General features: G+C 43.3%; 1 protein-coding gene across 1 annotated transcript in view; it reads right to left on the reverse strand.

The window, feature by feature from the left end:
• Positions 1-15,855, reverse strand: part of LOC147736439 (uncharacterized) — a 91,588-nt gene extending 75,733 nt beyond the window's left edge. Inside the window, exon 1 of the mRNA XM_086953175.1 lies at positions 15,720-15,855. The gene's annotated coding sequence lies outside the window, so the exon portion shown is untranslated. The remainder of the gene's footprint in view (positions 1-15,719) is intronic.
• Positions 15,856-18,056: the final 2,201 nt, after the last annotated feature.

Here is an 18,056-nt window from a genome sequence, read left to right on the forward strand (position 1 = left end):
TGCCTTTTAAAACTACTTGCACAATAAAAATTCACCTTACCACACGCTATTTTAGCGTGATTCGAACTCCCAGGCAGCCACCGCACCATCTTGGTTGAGGGAGAGGCAGGGTCACGGCCATCGGCAGGCGCCATCTTGGAGGGTCGCTAGTCGTTGTAGATGCTCGGCGGATCCCACTGCCCAGACTACTTAAAGGGGGGAATGTAAGCGTGCAGCCCTAGACTTTAAACCGCACTGCAATCTCACAGGTTGCACTTGAGAGGAAAGACAGGAACTCGCATACTTCTTTTTAAAAATCGCCGTTTTTTTTACTAATATCACCGTGGAATTATTTTAATTGCTGGTTGACTGTATTGCCTTTTAAAACTACTTGCTTACTTGCACAATAAAAATTCACCTTACCACACGCTATTTTAGCGTGATTCGAACTCCCAGGCAGCCACCGCGCCATCTTGGTTGAGGGAGAGGCAGGGTCACGGCCATCGGCAGGCGCCATCTTGGGAGGCGCGTTAGTCGTTGTAGATGCTCAGCGGATCCCACTGCCCAGCATACTTTAAGGGGGGAATGCAAGCGCGCAGCCCTAGACTTTAAACCGCACTGAGATCTCACAGGTTGCACTTGAGAGGAAAGACAGGAACTCGCATACTTCTTTTTAAAAATCGCCTTTTTTTTACTAATATCTGTTGAATTATTTTAATTGCTGGTTGACTGTATTGTCTTTTAAAACTACTTGCTTACTTGCACAATAAAAATTCACCTTACCACATGCTATTTTAGCGTGATTTGAACTCCCAGGCAGCCACCGCGCCATCTTGGTTGAGGGAGAGGCAGGGTCACGGCCATAGGCAGGCGCCATCTTGGGAGGCGCGCTAGTCGTTGTAGATGCTGGGCGGATCCCACTGCCCAGCATACTTAAAGGGGGGAATGCAAGCGCGAAGCCCGTCTGCGCCCATCCGCGCCCCGGAGGCGCACGGTGCAGGAATCGCTGCCCGTTTGGAAACTGGCCAAAGGCAGATAACATATGGTAGAGAACGACTTTTGGAGCTGGGTAAGACAGAGGGCATTTCTGCCTCGGCCCCCTTGGGAGTTGATGGAAAGACTCTTAAGGGAGGGCTAATTAATAGCCGGTCAATCATGAAGCACACTACAGAGGTTTCAGATTTGATTGAGGATATGGGGCTCGATGTACTGTTTCTAACAGAAACATGGGTGAATGTAGAGTCCACTGTTGTACTGGGATTTGTCTGCCCTAGTGGCTATAAAATGCTTCATAAGCCTAGAGCCACGGGCGGAGGAGGGGGAGTGGGAGTAATCTTTAGAGAGGAGCTGGATTTTAGACTCCTACAGATTAATGAAGTAGAAGGTATAGAAGTGATGGGGTTCTCACTATATTCCTTAAGCGGGAACCTACTTACTGGATTGGTACGCTATAGGCCCCCGGGGGGCGCCACAGACTATCAGATTTTTTTTTAATATTATTACTTATCTTACGTTGGCTCACTCTAGAATAATTATTCTTGGAGATTTCAATCTCTGGGAAGATGGGAAGGCTAATAGCCATTTGCGAGATTAGAGACACACTTGTACAAATCTGGATCTTACTCAGATGGTGGAAAGCTCGACACATGAAGGGGGGCATGTCCTTGATCTGCTATTTTCTAATCAGGCCACAACAAGGGTATTAAACGTAGTGCCTCAGAGTTGGTCGGACCATTATTTAGTCCTTTTCAGCATCAGGATGGTGCACTCGAGGGACAGTGAAGGTCAGCAAAGGTCCAATAGGATAGGTAGGGAATGGGCAAAACTAGATCAGACCAGAACCTCAGTATTTGATCCAGAGGCCATGTACTTTGATCCCATGTCAACTGTAGAAGAGAATCACAAAGTCTACACTAACTATGTATCTGCTATCTTAGACCAGGCAATTCCCATGACGAAGATAAAAAATAGGAGGAAGGCCACGGCGCCCTGGTTTAATGAGGAGCTGAAACAGCTTCGCTTGCTCTGCAAGAAGGCAAAGAGGAAATGGAGAAAGGGGTATGGGGAGGAAGATAAATTTGAACTAAGACGGAGACAACTGCACTATAAAGAAAGCATCTTTAAGGCCAAGGCAGATTTCTATGCCAGTTCAATTGCTCATGCAAAAAACGGGACAAAAGCGCTCTTTAAAATCATTAAGGCACTGTCTGCCCCTAAATGTATGGACAATAAAGTGGCAGCATTTCAAAAACTTTGCGACGAAATTGCTATATATTTCCAGGACAAGATCACTAAGATCGAGGATATTCTCAATGTTAACAACAAGGCTGAACAACTTAATCCTGGACAGTTGGGAGCTGAAGATCAACAACAACTGGTATCTCTGAACAACTTCCAAACTCTCACTAAAGTTGCATTTGACAGTCTGGTGGAGAGTGTTTCCTCAGGTTCCCCGTATGATCCCTTCCCCTCCAGAATATGGAGGTCATCTGGCCGAGACACTCTTCCTTGGTTCAGGCAGATATGTAATCAGTCCCTGGAGGAAGGAGTGGTCCCGGAGGATTGAAAACTGGCGGTGGTGACTCCACTGATTAAAAAGCCTTCCCTGGATCCGTCAGTACTGGCTAATTTCAGGCCTATTTCTCTCCTACCCTACCCGGTGAAAATCCTAGAAAAAACAGTTAGTAGGGAACTGTCACGTTTTTTGGAGGAGAACTCCCTGCTTGACAAAGATCAGTTTGGCTTCCGCCCAGGTCATGGGATGGAGACGACCCTGGTCACAATGTTGGATAACATGTGGATGCTTGCCGACAACGGGAATGCCACTGTGCTAGTGCTTCTCGATATGTCGGCCGCATTCGACACGGTGAACCATCTCATCCTACTGGAACGACTAAAGAAGCTAGGAGTGAAAGGTCGGGCACCGCAATGGTTACAATCTTACATAGCAGGACGACATCAGGTGGTAACACTAGCTCCATTCACTTCTAGTAAATCACCAGTCATCCATGGGGTGCCGCAGGGTTCTGCGATCAGTCCCATTCTATTTAATATTTATCTGCAGCCCCTGCTCCCCATTATAAAGCTTGACAGAACTTGTTTGTGTATTCTTGACACCCGAGCCTCTGATAACAGTAGGACAAAAGTTTACATATCCGCATGTTTCTGCTGGAGGAGGTATTCCTCGCACTGATATCCTACTGTGTTTTTTTTCTACATAGATATGGTAATGTTCTTTACCAGCATCCCTTTTGTATATTATTCTTGCTAAATAAACTCAGTTCAAATTTCCATTAAACAGGCAAAATCCCTCTCCGATTTGTATACCAAACTGTACACCCGTAAGCATTTTGAAAGATGTGCAAATTAGAAAATTATGCAACGAAGATGTTTAATATTTATTGAAACAATGAATTCAGAAGTACTGCTATGCTTCTTGCTACGGGGTAAATGCACCAGTTTTCGATCTTCTGCACCTTCATTACTTAATGTATTGATACCTGCATTCTCCCATTGCCATGACTGTTCAGTGCTCATCTAGTCTCAAAAAGATATTTGCCCATTCTACTGAAGCCAATGTTCACCATGCTGGCATCAATGCAGCCCTCAGGCACACTACAGACCAAACTTTGTGGCCCCTGGAAAATGTTTGTGAGTACCCCCATGTGCTAGAGAGTCTACTTCAATTGTCAAGCACACAATTCAGCACCAAATCCAATTGTCAAAGCAAGGTCACCAATACGGAGCTCCCTCCACCCACACCACACCAACATACATTTTAGAAACATTCTGAAAAAGTTAACTTAAACATGCCGCGCCCAGAGGTGCACATCACATCATAGTCACTTGATGGGCCAACGATCAAGTCTAGGAAACAATCTGTTTGGAACTGTAATGGACAAGGGGCAATCAATCTCAATAAACGCAACACCATTATCGACATTCATCCATACTCACAACATTACAAAAAGAGTAGCTGTATCAAAACCATTTTACACTCACATCAAACAACACAACCCTTTACTAAATAAGAAAATGTAATAAAACTATATTAGCTTTACACAACCGAACAACCATAGACAGCTGATGAAATGAAATCCCAGAAACCTATGAAAATGGCAACCAAAACAGTGCTAAAGTACCATACATACTAATTGTTGAAGGCGCTAAACAACTGCTGATAACATAGCAAACCAGATCGTAGCAGCCGTCTGAGAAGTGCCAGCAATAGCAGCCGAGCTAATAACTCTCTACGGCAGGGATGTAACCCCTACGAGGTTACACATAAACACGTCAGCATGGCCACCTTTAAGAGCAAGGGGCCTGATTCACAGAACTAACTTAAGACACAGTCCTAAATTTACTACTTTTGGTATTCACAGAAGTTAGGATTTTGTCTTACGTTTGTCTTAAGACAGACTTAAGACAAAATCCTAACTTAAGTCTGTCTTAAGACAAACTTAAGACAAAATCCTGACTTCTGTGAATACCAAAAGTAGTAAGTTTAGGATTTTGTCTTAAGTTAGTTCTGTGAATCGGACCCAAGATATCCAACCGTAGAAGTAAAACACATACTATCTGCAACTGCAAGATAGAATAAAATCGCTGCCCGGCAGCCATTTTCTCCAGTGGCATTTCACACAGGAGAGTTTCAAGACTGGTTTCATGTAATGGGCAATCCAATTGAAACCTTTTTATGTATGATTTTTGTTTCGAAATTGAGTGTTCTGACATTTCTGAAGGTCAACCGAAGCCGCAACTTTTATTACTCTGACACTCATTTAGAAACCATGGACTCGTAAGTCAGAGCCTCGGTACAAGGGCAATCATAAAACACTCTGCATGTCATTTCAGCAAAATATGCTCATGGGTGTCATATGCCTCCCATCTAGGTCAGAGGTGCTGCAACCTACAGCAGCAATTTCCTTGACAGTATATAGACCAATTTATCTTGCACTCACGGACCATACCAGAGCGTTGCTTCAGAAGAGTCGCTGAATACCATAAGATACTTTCATTTTGGTCTCCACACGATTTCCACTGCTGACACTCTAAGCACGAGAGGAACAAGCGCTCACCATTGCCTTGTCCTCCCGATGACCCCCTGCGCCTCTGAGCTCCGTGCCTGCTTCACAGCTTTAAGGCCTCCCAGCTGTGGAATGCGCTTCCATTGGCACTCCGCAGCACTCCTAACCTGCTTCAATTCAGGAAGAATTTGAAGACTTGGCTTTTTAATCATTCTGTTTAGGTGGCTTTTCTTTCTCCTTCTTTTTTGGGTTCTGTTTTACCTGTTATGTTGATTTGACACTGTAAGTTGCCTGTGGAAAGCGCCGGGACACTCTTTTAGAGTAGCCGCGCGCTATAAAAATGCATTTTAACATAACATAACATAACATAACAGCTATTGTGAAGACTTTTCTTATCTGCTTGTTAAATAAACAAGCAAAACCCTCCTTTCCAATGGGAAGCCAGCTTTTACCATAAACGTTGACGCTACCCAATGGAAATGAGGGGCGGGGCTTCGAGTCCCCTTCTTGTTTACCATAAGACTTGAGGCGAGGATCGAATGCATGCTCCAACGCCAGCTAAGACCTAAAAACAATGGTTCCAGCCAGGAAAATAGATTGGGCACTTCTTACTGCTTGTAAACAAAAACAGGGAGAGGATGCAGCTTATTTCTTTACTCGCTTTGAGGAAGTGGTCCACGATTTTAGTGGGCAAAATACATCCACACCTACGGATGCACATTTATTTGTAGATCGATTCATGGGAAATTTGCTTCCCGAGATATCGGTACATTTAAAGAATTCTGAAAGTACATGGGCTTCAGTAACCTCGAAAGCTAAATTAGATATGGCTCAGTATTATCAGAATCAGGCGACCACTGAGCAAGAACGAAAAGAAGGAAACTAAAAGAATTGAAAACTAAAGTAATGATGGTCCAGGCCTATGGACCCCAAGGACGAGGTCGTGGTCAAACCTATGGTCAGAATTTTAGACAAACACCTCCAGTAGGGCACCCCGTGGACAGACTCCATTAGGACATGATCAATGTGCTTATTGCAAGGAAAGAGGACATTGGTATTCTGAATGCCCAGTTTTAGCTGCTGGTGGGAGAGGAAGAGGACAGGTGAATGCGAGTCGGGGGACTTCAGCTCCTCGACAGCAGCCACAGCAGGTTCAAGCTCAAGGGAGAAATAGGTCAGGAAATTACTTTGATCAATGAAATAATCAATATTCTATGGAGGATTGGGAATCAGAGGAAACTGTAGAAACACAATTTTGCCTAGGACAGCGTAGCACAAGAAGGACCAGTTAAGATACCTGTAGACCAGTCAGGGCCCTATATAACAGCCGCCATACTTGGGCAGGACCAGAAATTTTTAGTAGATACAGGGGCGACAAGTAGTGCGATATCTCAGAAACTGGTCCCCGGGACACCCTTGTCTGGACAAATAATTACATCGATAGGGTTTGATGGAACACCAACTCCTAGCCCTGTGTCCCAGAAACTACCTTTGCAGGTTAAAAATGTTATCACTTCAGCCCCTTTTCTACTTTCCCCACACGCCCCAGATAATTTGGTGGGACTTGATCTTTTGAAATATTTCCATGCTACTATACATTGTTCCCCATCTGGAGTACGTGTTATTTTTGGGAAAAATACATTGCCTAAACAATACAATTTTTCTTTATGTTCGGATCTTGATTCTATTCCCTTATGTGTTTGGGCTTCTGCTGATACCTATGTGGGTAGAATGGACATTTCCCCAGTGCACACACAGGTTCGGAAGGATGCTTCCTTACCAAGGGTCCCACAATCTAAAATATCAAAAGTAGGTGAGGATGCATTGATATCTATCATTGACGGCATGATACTTACAGGAGTTGTTGAGGAAGTTTCCTCTTATCTATGCAATAGCCCCATTCTCCCCATCCTAAAACGGGGCGATTGGGGACAAGAGAGAAGGATGTGCATTGTCAGTTTTGACACAACCATATGGTAATAAGCATCGTCCATGTGCTTATTTCTCAGCTGTATTAGACCCAGTGGCCAGAGGACTTCCAGCATGTCTTAGAGCGGTTGCCGATACCGCCATCTCTATATGACAATCTGAGGGGATAGTGTTAACTAACAAGCTTATGGTTATGGTACCACATTCTGTAGATGCACTCCTGAATCAGACTAAGACACAACACTTGACTAGCGCTAGGCTCACAGGCTATGAAACTACGCTTTTGGTACCTCATATGACACTCAAGAGATGTATGACAAATTCATGAGTTGCACAACTGTATTTTCCTAACAGAAGAACAAACTAAAGGAAGAATAGATCTTAAAGATACACCTTTGTCAGATCCTGAGGGAGAACTATGGGTGGATGGCACTTGTTTAAGACTACCTGATGGCACTACCTCTGCATCCTATGCCATTACCACATTACAGACAGTGGTAGAAACAGCTTGTATCCCACAAAAATGTGCCCAAGCTGCTGAACTCATTACCCTTTTGAGGGCTTGCGAACTCAGTCAGGGATTATCAGTATATATTTTTACAGATAGTCAGTAGGCATTTGGGGTGGCACACAATTTTGGCAAGCTTTGGAAGGAACAGGGATTCCTAACCTCCCACGGTTCTAAAATACAACATGGCGAATTGGTAAATAGTCTTCTTACTGCCTTGACATTGGCAAAGAGTGTCGCCATTATCAAATGTAGAGCCCACAAAAAGGTTACAGACAAAGTAGGACAAGGAAATGCTTTCACTGACGAAGTTACACAAGAAACTGCAAGTGCACCCACCAGTAAAAGTATGTGCTACAATCCCAAGCTGAAAGATGGGAAAACACATATACAGACATTAAAGAAATACACCAGTCAGCCACTGAACAAAAAAGGGCAGAATGGCAAAAGGAAGGAAAGTTAGATGACGAGGGATGTTGAAGGTCAAAAGATATGTCAAAATGGAAGTTACCCTATGCTTATTTATTACCTTTTGTGACTATGGCTCATGGACCTGTTCACATTAGTGCCAAAAACACAGTCTCCCAACTAGAACAGGTTTGGTCTAATAAGCACATTCAGACAATGGCTGAGAACTTGGTTAAACATTGCATGATATGTCTACAGCACAGTACTGGGAAGGGAGTATCAACCCCTACTGGTGGATTTTCCCCACCTCAGATTCCCTTTGAAGCACTCCAAATGGATTATATTAAATTAGAACTCTGTAACAATTTAAAGAATGCACTAGTAGTGGTTTGTTCCTTTAGTAAGTGGGTAGGAGCTTATCCCACCAAAGACAACAGCTAAAATCTTGATAAAAGAGTTTGTTCCCCGCTTCGGAATTTGTAGCGTCCTATGGAGTGACAACAGCCCCCACTTCACTGGCCAGATAATAGAGTACCTAATGAAGGGTTTAGGGGTAAAGTAGAGGTTTCATGCTGCTAATAATCCCCAGGCAGCGGGTCTGGTAGAAAAGTATAATGCCACATTGAAGTTAAAACTAGCAAAGATACAAGCAACAACGGCCCTTAATTGGCCAGATGCCTTGCCTCTAGCATTGTTATCTGTTTGTTCCATCCCACATAGTAGGAATGGAATTTCTACCCACGAGATTGTCTTTGGTAAGCCTATGAATGTATGGGGACCCCTAGGCCAAATATAATCAAAGGAATATGGTACCCTGTTTTGAGCGATTACCTGAAATATTTGACTGAAAAGCTGTCTCTGATTTGCGTGGAGAAGTGTGGCTCAATTGTTAGAGCGGCAGACTCTGATACAGAGGTCTGGCCCGGACCAGGGTTCAATTCCCGCCTCGGCGGGTCTTGGGCTCAATTTCCCCGGACCTGATAATTCTCGCCTCGGTGCCCATTCTAATCATGGGTCCCACTCTGCAACTCTGGGCAATAGCTTGCTTAATCTCCACAACGGCCCCAACAGCGCTAGGATGCCTGGCTTCACCTTGGGGGTGCCCAGGAGTGGGCACTTCACAGGGAAAGGCCAGGAAGGGTTCCACAGCGGTATGTGTACAGCGCCTTGAGACCCCTTCGGGGGTGATTCGTGCGCTATATAAAAGCACTACATTTACATTTGCATGAACTATTCCAAGCAAATCAGAAGGTTCGGCTCATGGTCTCCAACCTGGGGAGTTTTTTTGATAAAGATTTTCCATCGTTTAAAAAATCTGGAACCTCGCTTGAAGAACGCAGAGAAAGTTTTGCTTGCGAACTGCTATCCGTGTCACCAACAGACGCCATTGGATCAATGCTGCACACTGCAAGCGAATCGATTCCTCTTTACTTGTTAAGAACCCGTGGACATAAGGGTGACCCTGCACCAGTGGGTTATCAATAACTTGCTTCCACACCTCCTTATGTTTCTTCCTTCTAAAAATCCCTGTGTAAGATTCTCCCTTTCATTCCACAAGAACTGAAACAAATCGTAATAGTTGCCCTAATTTTTTCTAGAATTGACTATTGCAATGCTCTTTTCCTTGTCATTGATAAATGCCTATTATCAAAACTTCAGTTCGAGCAGAACGCCACAGTGCGGGTGCTGCTGGACATCCTTAAATTTCATCCCATTTCAAACAGCATTAGGGACCTCCACTGGCTACCGGTCCAGCAAAGAATTGAATTTAAGGCTCTTTGTCTGGTACATAAAGCACTACATGGGGGAGGGCCTCGGGAGCTACAGAAACCTTTTTCCTTGCATGTCCTGCGGCGCTACTTCAGATCAGCCAGCAGGGGGCTGGTTCAGGTCCCTAGAATTCTAAGGGCAAGATGGGGCGGAAGAAGTCTCTCCCATAGGGCAGCTAAGCTTTGGAATACGCTGCCAGTTCTAAGTAGATTACAATCAAACAGACTCCTGTTCAGGAAGATGCTTAAGACCTGGTTATTTATTTATTTATTTATTTATTTTTATTTATTTTATTCGATTTATATAGCGCGTTATAACCCAGGGGTCTCTAAGCGCTTGGTTATTACCGTCCAAGTAAGCAGTAACTATACTCTGGGCTTCTCTCAGGTGAAGTGCACACTACTTTCAGTGCCAAGACGCTTCGGCATTCGCTGCGCTTTACGAAAGATTACTTACTTTACTTGTTAGTTTTAACGTTCTTTCCTTCCGCAATGTGAATCACTCTAAAGTTAAACTTCAATACTTAGATAGATAATCTGGCCGTGGCTTTTTAGATTTTGTTTCTAGACAAAATATCAACGAGTGGTCTGTGATCTGTCTTTAAACAAGATATTCTACCCAAGAGATAGGTCTTAAACTTGTCAACATCCTAAAGACATACCAACATTTCTTTTTCTATTACAGAATGTTTCGTTTCTAATCCGATCATCCTTCTGCAAGCAGACCATACAGTGACTTCCTTGCCATCCTTCACATGTGGCAAAACAGCCACCATGCAGTACGCAATAGTAGCTACATTCTCACAATGTTTGCGTCCTTCCATATAAGATTGTAGTGGGGAGGTAGAGAAAATATTTTGTTTGATGCAATCAAAACTTTGTTGACATATTGAAAACTATTCAAATTCTAAAATTTCTTTTTAACTATTGCCTAAATCATTCAGTCAGGTCCGTACATTTTTTATAATGTTAGAATTCACAAAGACCTAAAAAAATACCAGAGATGCCCTTATCCATTGGATGTGGTGCATTTACAATACCATCAATAACGCTCGGTTGGGGTTTAACCACTTCTGATGTCAACAGACGGCCTAGGTACTAAACGTAATATACTCCAAAGATACATTTGTCTTCCCTGATAGTAACCCCACTGGATTCCAAGGTGGACAGCACTCTTACAACATATTTGTCATGCACTTCTTTCGTATCAGCAAATATCAAGATGCCATCCTGAAATATTATTACATTTGAGATGCTCTCGAACATTTTCAACATGACATTTTGAAACACAGAAGCATCTGAAGTCAACCCAAACTGAAGTTACAAGGGCACCTAATGACACGCCGGTTCTAAAGCCAATTTGGACTAACTTACAGCACATACTTCCACTTTTGTAAGCTACAAGTAGAAAGTGAGGAAAAAGCACTGCACTGTGTACAGATTACCTTTTCTTTCAACATCTTTTATAGTGTAGTAATATATTGTAGAGCATCATGCACACATTTCTTCTTCTGGAAGTCCCCCTTTACTGGCTTATTAAAAGCAGGGCCCTGTAAATTCCCTCATGGAGCAGTCAGTGTGCACAGATTTCTCACAGTGCAGTATAAAGCAGTGCAGTATGCATACACTTCTCATAGTATAGTAAAAAACAGTGCAGTGTGACAGATTTATCATATCATGGTCAAAAGCAAAGCAGTGCAGTCAACAAGTTTACTTTAAGTATGTCCTTGTCGTGTAGTAAAAAGCAGTACAGAGTGCACAGATTTTTTAGTTTGGTAAAATGCAGTATAGTGTGCACATATTTCTTAGTGTAGTGAAAAGCAGTGCAGTGTGCACAGATTTACTGTTTAAGTCTTAAATACCTCTCAGTGCAGGAAGAACAAGTGCAGTGGAGATATGGCTCATGTTATAGTGAAAAGCAGTGCGGTGTACACAGATTACCTGTTTAAGTTGTAAATACCTCTCAGTGCATGAAGATGCAGTGCAGTGGACATATTTTTCGTGTTATAGTGAAAAGAAGTACAGTGTGTGCAGATTTCTCGCAGTACAATGTAAAGGAGTGAAGTGCTAATAATGTTCTAACAGTGTAGCAGAAAAACAATGAGATATGCACATATTCCACACTGTGCAGAAAAAAATCTCAGTAGTGTTAAAAGATTTCTCAAAGTGCATTAAGCAGGAGTTCAGAATGCACAATCCATAGTGCACATACTTCTCATACTTAAACAGCATTGGAGTATGTATAGATTCGTCAGAGTGCAGTAAACAGCACTGGAGTGTACATTGATGTCTCCTACTGCAGCAAAAAGCTGTGCAGTGTGCCCTTATTTCTCAGTCTGTTGTAAACAGTAGGACAGTATGCAGTGGTTTAAATGGGAAAAAATAAGTGCAGGTACTCATTAACATGAGCTAGCGGTGTAGTAAGTGGGCGGGGCCAGGGGCGGGGCTAAGGGCAAGACATGATGATGCTTAACGACTTCTATTACAGTTGCACCACACAACAAAACACATGATAAATGTGTGTATATAAACAAAGCAGGTTAGTAGTACACAACATGAAAGAAAAATGAGATAATATATTAACATTTCCTTTTTTTGCAATAGTTGCACCTTCTTAGTGCCATACTGTTGTTTGGCACAAAACTATATATTTTTGAGCATGTGAGTAGGAAGAAACTGAAAATACCTCCACTACGAACCAAAGCTCTTATGGCACCAAGCAAATGTAGCAAATCATCATGACCCTCCCCAAAAGATATTATTTTTCTCTTCTATCGATCTATCCATTCATCTCACCATTTACCTGCTGATGTCCACCATTTACCCTTTACATTCTGTTGTCTATTCAGTTTTTCATCCATCATTCAGTTTTTCACCATTCTGTCTGTCCACCCTTCATATCCAAACCTATCCATCCATCTTTAAACCTATCCATTCATCCTTTCACTTATCCATCTCTTTATCCACCCTTTCACTCATCCATCAATCCTTTCTCTCATATATCCATCCACCCTTTCATTCCATCTACCCTTTCATTCCATCCACCCTTTCACTCAATCCCTCCTTTAATTCATCCATCATTCACCTTTTCATCCATCCCCCCTCACTTTCATTCACCCATCCAATCTTTGACTTATCCACCTATATCCACCCTTTTATCCATCCATCCATCCTCTTTCACCCATCCATTCACTCATCCATCCATCCATCGATACATCCACACTTGCTTACTCATCTAGCCACTCACTCACTCACTCACCCACCAACCCTCCCTACTACAATATTTATGAACCTTTGTCACCGAGCAGACATGTACACACAAAGCTCCACCCATTTTTCCTACAAAAAACAAGCATACAAATGCAGGCAAATACACAAAAAAACAGACACACTAAAGACTCCGGTATGTTAAAAGCCATGTCATACTCTTCATCATGGCTTTTTTAATTGCCACTACCAGGGGACTGCCATGATTCCTATGTTTGTGCAAATGCAGAGGATAGTGTGAATGTGGTTGACAGCACAGGGCCTGAATGGACCCTGTAGCTGCCAAGGTTTCAGATTGCTATGTGTGACATTTTCATATTTTGATTGTAATTGTGAGTGCCATTTCAACGACTATGAGTGACACTTTCTTTCTCGCTAGCAAAATTAAGCAAGTAAGACGAGGGAATCATATAAATATCAGAAAAAACATCCATTTGAGTATAGCTGCTAATGTTTCAGATTGCTTTTGTGTGACATTTTCATAGATTCAGTGGATTTACGAGAGTAAGGCAACAACTAGATGTGCAACATTTAGAGGGGCACTTTCTTGCGAGCATAATCATGGTATGAAGTCAATAGAAATAGACAAATATCAGAAATCACACTCATTTAAGCAACAAGGAAGTCAAACTCTGCAGTAGGTGCTTTTGAAGCAATTCAAATTCTAAAAAAAATCAGTACCCTCCACCCCAACCTCAGCTGCAGGTGTGGCCAAACCACATGCAACAAAGGGATCTCTGTGACAAAAGCAGCAACCCACTGAGCTATCCACATACAATCAAGTACAATACAATATGCTTTTTTTGAAGGAGGCATATTAACCCTCTACGCTACTTAATGGTCAGAGTGAAAAGTGCCAGTGGAGAAAACTCTGACCTCTCTCCAGCAGGAACCATAATCACCTGACTTAGCAAGTCTAACTATGCTGAGAAAATAAAGGGTGCTGCTCCGTAGTGTCAAGCAGGGATGTTAAACGCTTTGCACTACTAACAAATCAGCAAAGCTGCTGGTTTAGAGAAAAGGTAGCACTGGGCTGGCGGTGAGTGTGGGGCAGAAGTTGGGCTCAGGACTGGGCACAGCAATAGCCCATCATGTGGAGGGCAGGAGGAGGTGAGCAGGTGATCGAGTCTCGAACACCGGCTTCCTCCTCCAAGTCCATGTAGCAGGAGAATTCCTGGGTGCTCTGGGGCCCGGCTGGCAGGCAGAAAATGAAACACCCTGCCACAGCATGGGCGGCGACCACTGTGTAACAGAGCAAGATGGGAGCCAGGCGCATCTAAAGGAGAGTGTTAGGAATGTGGGGAAACAATGGGCTGGCGGCGCTAGTTTTGAGCATATAAGAAAGCCTTCTATGCACAGACCGGGTAACTGAAGCATGTGGCGTTTGGAAGGTAGGTGCATCAGTGCAGAAAGAAGTTAGATTAGCGCTCCAAGGGCCACTTCGATCGCATCGTCTGGGCATTAACCCTCTGATCCAGAGACAGTACGGGAAGTGTGAGAATCCGCTCCTGATAATATGTCTAACGTGTTACCCTGCACGGAATTTTCCCTTCCTGAAGTGCTGCGCTTTGAAAATCACAGCGCACACTGTAAAACGAATCTCGACCCTGCTCTGTCCAGCACAGCGTGACGGCGAGTACTAGACATTATTCAGATGAGCCCTGCTGAATAGCTCAGCAGGGGCTCAGAGCAGGAGACAGAAGCGGCGCCTTTGCTCCCAGAGACATGTCCCACTCCTGCTCGCCACTCAGACTACCTTTTCATGAGTACCGGTACTCTCCTCGGGAAGTAGAGAAGTGCCGGTACTCAGAGCGATACATTTAAGAAGTACCGGTGAGTACCGGCCCATTTAAAGCACTAACAGTATGAACACACTTCTCATAGTGCAACAAACAGCACCATGCAATGCTTATCATAGTCTAGTAAATGTAATGAAAGTGTGTACACTAAGCACAGTAAACAGCAATGCAGTGTACGCAGATTCGTCAGTGCAGGAAAAAGCAGTGCAGCCCATATGTTGCCATCACACAGAAAAAAGTGCGGTGTGAACAGATTATTCAGTGTAATTAGATGCAAGGTGCACAGAGTTTTCATAGTGTAGTATAATGTAGTGCAGAATGTACACATTTCTGGTGTAAGATTCAGTGCAGATCACTCATATTGTATGATGCAGTGCAGCGAGCACAGGTTTCTTACAGTGTAGTAAACAGCAGTGCAGTGTGCACAGGTTCCTCATAGTACAGTAAAAGGCAGTGCAAAACTCATATTGCAGTAAGAAGCAGTGCAGTGTGCAGAGGTTCCTCACAGTGCAGTAAAAACCAGTGCAGCATGCACAGATTTTTCACAGTGCAGTAATATGCAGAACAACATGCACAGATTCCTCATAGTGCTGGCAGTGCTGTGTGCACAGATCTGCCAGAGTGCAGTAAGATGCAGTGCATACACCAATAGACCCGATTCAGGCGGGAGACTACCGATTTTCAAGGCAAAAATGGCTTTAATTCAGCTGTCTCCCACCTGAAATTGCATTTTCTACAATAGAAGTCAATGGGAATTTTCATTCTCCCGATTTTTTTACTTTAAATCTCCCACCTCCCTGTCCTAAAATATTGGCATGTATGGCAGTGCAATGTGCGCAGATTTTTCACTGGGCAGTAAAATGCAGTACAATATGCACAGATCCCATCTATTACACAAATAATGAACACAACACCCCAGGGTCTCCGGATAGAAGAGCTAGCACAGCCCGGTTACTGGTAGAGATTTCCTCCAGGATGATTCAGTCTATTTCTGCAAACACAGCAGAAGGTGCTGACAATCTCCGAGTCCTACCTGAGTAGAAACCTTTGCAGATATTCCCAGGCTCTCTCCTCCCCCCGGGGCTGGAGTGAGGCAGGTGAAGGTTTGGAGCCTCAGGGGCGCCTGTGAGTGTCTGAAAGTTGTGATGTCAGCATTCGTCACTGATGCTGTCTCTGTCACTGCTGACCCGGAAGAGGAAGTCCTTTTCCCTTTGCTAAAATGTGTTCAGTGGATTTCATCAGCAGGAGAGGAGCGCCCTCTGCTGTCCACTGACAGAAACTGCCTCTAGTCATGAATGCATTTCACACAAATAAGCATTTCGTGTGCAGGAAAGGCCTGGGTTTTAAGATGTGACAGATGCGGTTTCCATCTAAAACCTGCTGAGATGGCGACACTAGTCGCAGACTTGGATCATTTTAAGACACAAAAAACAACAAGTATCTGCAAGTTTGAGCTATTGGCATTGCTAAATAATGCAACACCAATAGATCAAACTTTAATAATGCGAGACCTATTGCATTGCAAATGCTTGTTTTCATTTGTTTCATCCGTGATGGATCTCAGATGGCCAGGAATCCGATTCCTCATGTTGGTCGCATTAACTTGGGGGACTGAGAGCAGACCACATCCACTGATCCTCTCATTAAGGCACATGTGTAACTTCACCCTTAGCTGATATACCAATGAGTGCTGAGACATTTTGTAAAGTAGGCGGACCGTAATGTTCTGAACTACTTGTGAACGCTGCACCACATATTCAGAAGGCCCAAGTCAATGAAAGATGAATGACTGTCATGTGTGCATCTGTCAGTTTAGACACCTGCTGGAAACATCCACTGCGCTAAAGCTCAGTGTCTGTCATGTACTAATGTCATATAATGACAGACGTCACAGGAAGCTATGAAATAAACCAATCCCGAAAATACAGATGGAAAACTCTTACTTAATATACAAACGTAGTGGGTGTACAAAAACACATACTGTGTGACATGAAGTGCACCATCAGTGGGCCCGATTCACAGAACTAACTTAAGACAAAATCCTAAACTTACTACTTTTGGTATTCACAGAAGTTAGGATTTTGTCTTAAGTTTGGCTTAAGGCAAACTTAAGACAGACTTAAGACAGACTCAACACAAAATCCTAACTTCTGTGAATACCAAAAGTAGTAAGTTTAGGATTTTGTCTTAAGTCAGTTCTGTGAATCGGGCCCTGTGAGTGCAGAGGTCATAACACATGAAATACATCATCAAAGAATGTACAGACAAACTATACCAGCATTAAACAAACCATCAGTTAACGTGCTAACACCGTTTATTGACGTGGAATACACCAGAAGCTAATGTACATACCTCCTATGAAATGACACCAAATGCAGCAGCAATCCCTGTGCTGAGGACGTTTAGTGGCAGGAAATTTTACTACAGCAATTCATGATATGAGGTCCTACAGGGACATGAAATACATCAGGGGACAAATCATGGTGCCTTTTTTGTGCGCTGACTGGGTCTGTGTGCTTCTTTGTGGTGTCTTGAGCACATACATTAACTAGGAACTATCCCCTAGTTAATGCATGTTTTGCTCACAGCAGATCTCGGAAACAAAGAGCCTCTTGGTGTTTCCGGGCTCTGCTGTCAGAAAAACATGTATGAACTCGGATATCATACAGCCTTAGCAGTCAATGTACAGGCAATGACACAAAATACACCATACATGAATGCACATCAGTCAGAGTAAAATGAAACACAGCAGAGTTGAATACACACATGCCACCAGCAGTGAACATTCTTACACAATGCACAGTGATATGGAATATCCCACCACTGAATGTGCAGACGTAACTGTACTCGTTGCCGAAATCAGCAATGGTACAAGCAGCAAGATTGGAGATAGGACTCACTTCCTGGGCAATTACATCCAGGATGGCACTAATATGGTTCTGGCAGCGTCTGGAGACAGGGGAACCTCCCAGAAAAATATCACAGTGGTGTAGAGAGGAAATTGCCTCCAACGAGTTATCGTGGGCTAAAGAAACAAGACTCTCACTAAAGGAAGCCTATGGGAAGCTAGGGATAGAACTAGATACCCAGTTAGGACATACCAATATAGGCAAAAAAGAACTACGGTCATTGGGAGCGGAGGTGTCCTGCATATGCGATCAAGAGTATCTCCGACAAAAAACATCGGTGTCCCATATGATCCAAGTATGGATTTCAGAAGTCCACTCCTACCCTTACTTGGATAGGTTGCCGAATCAGCACTTAAGAAGAGAGGTTTTAAAACTGAGAATGGGCATAAACCCCTGTTATGTAAATACCAGGGTTAAAAATTATATGATAAATAGTAATGGCAATTGCACATGTACGCTAG

This window comes from Lissotriton vulgaris, chromosome 1_2 (assembly GCF_964263255.1).
Source record: "Lissotriton vulgaris chromosome 1_2, aLisVul1.2, whole genome shotgun sequence".
Lineage (NCBI taxonomy): Eukaryota > Metazoa > Chordata > Amphibia > Caudata > Salamandridae > Lissotriton > Lissotriton vulgaris.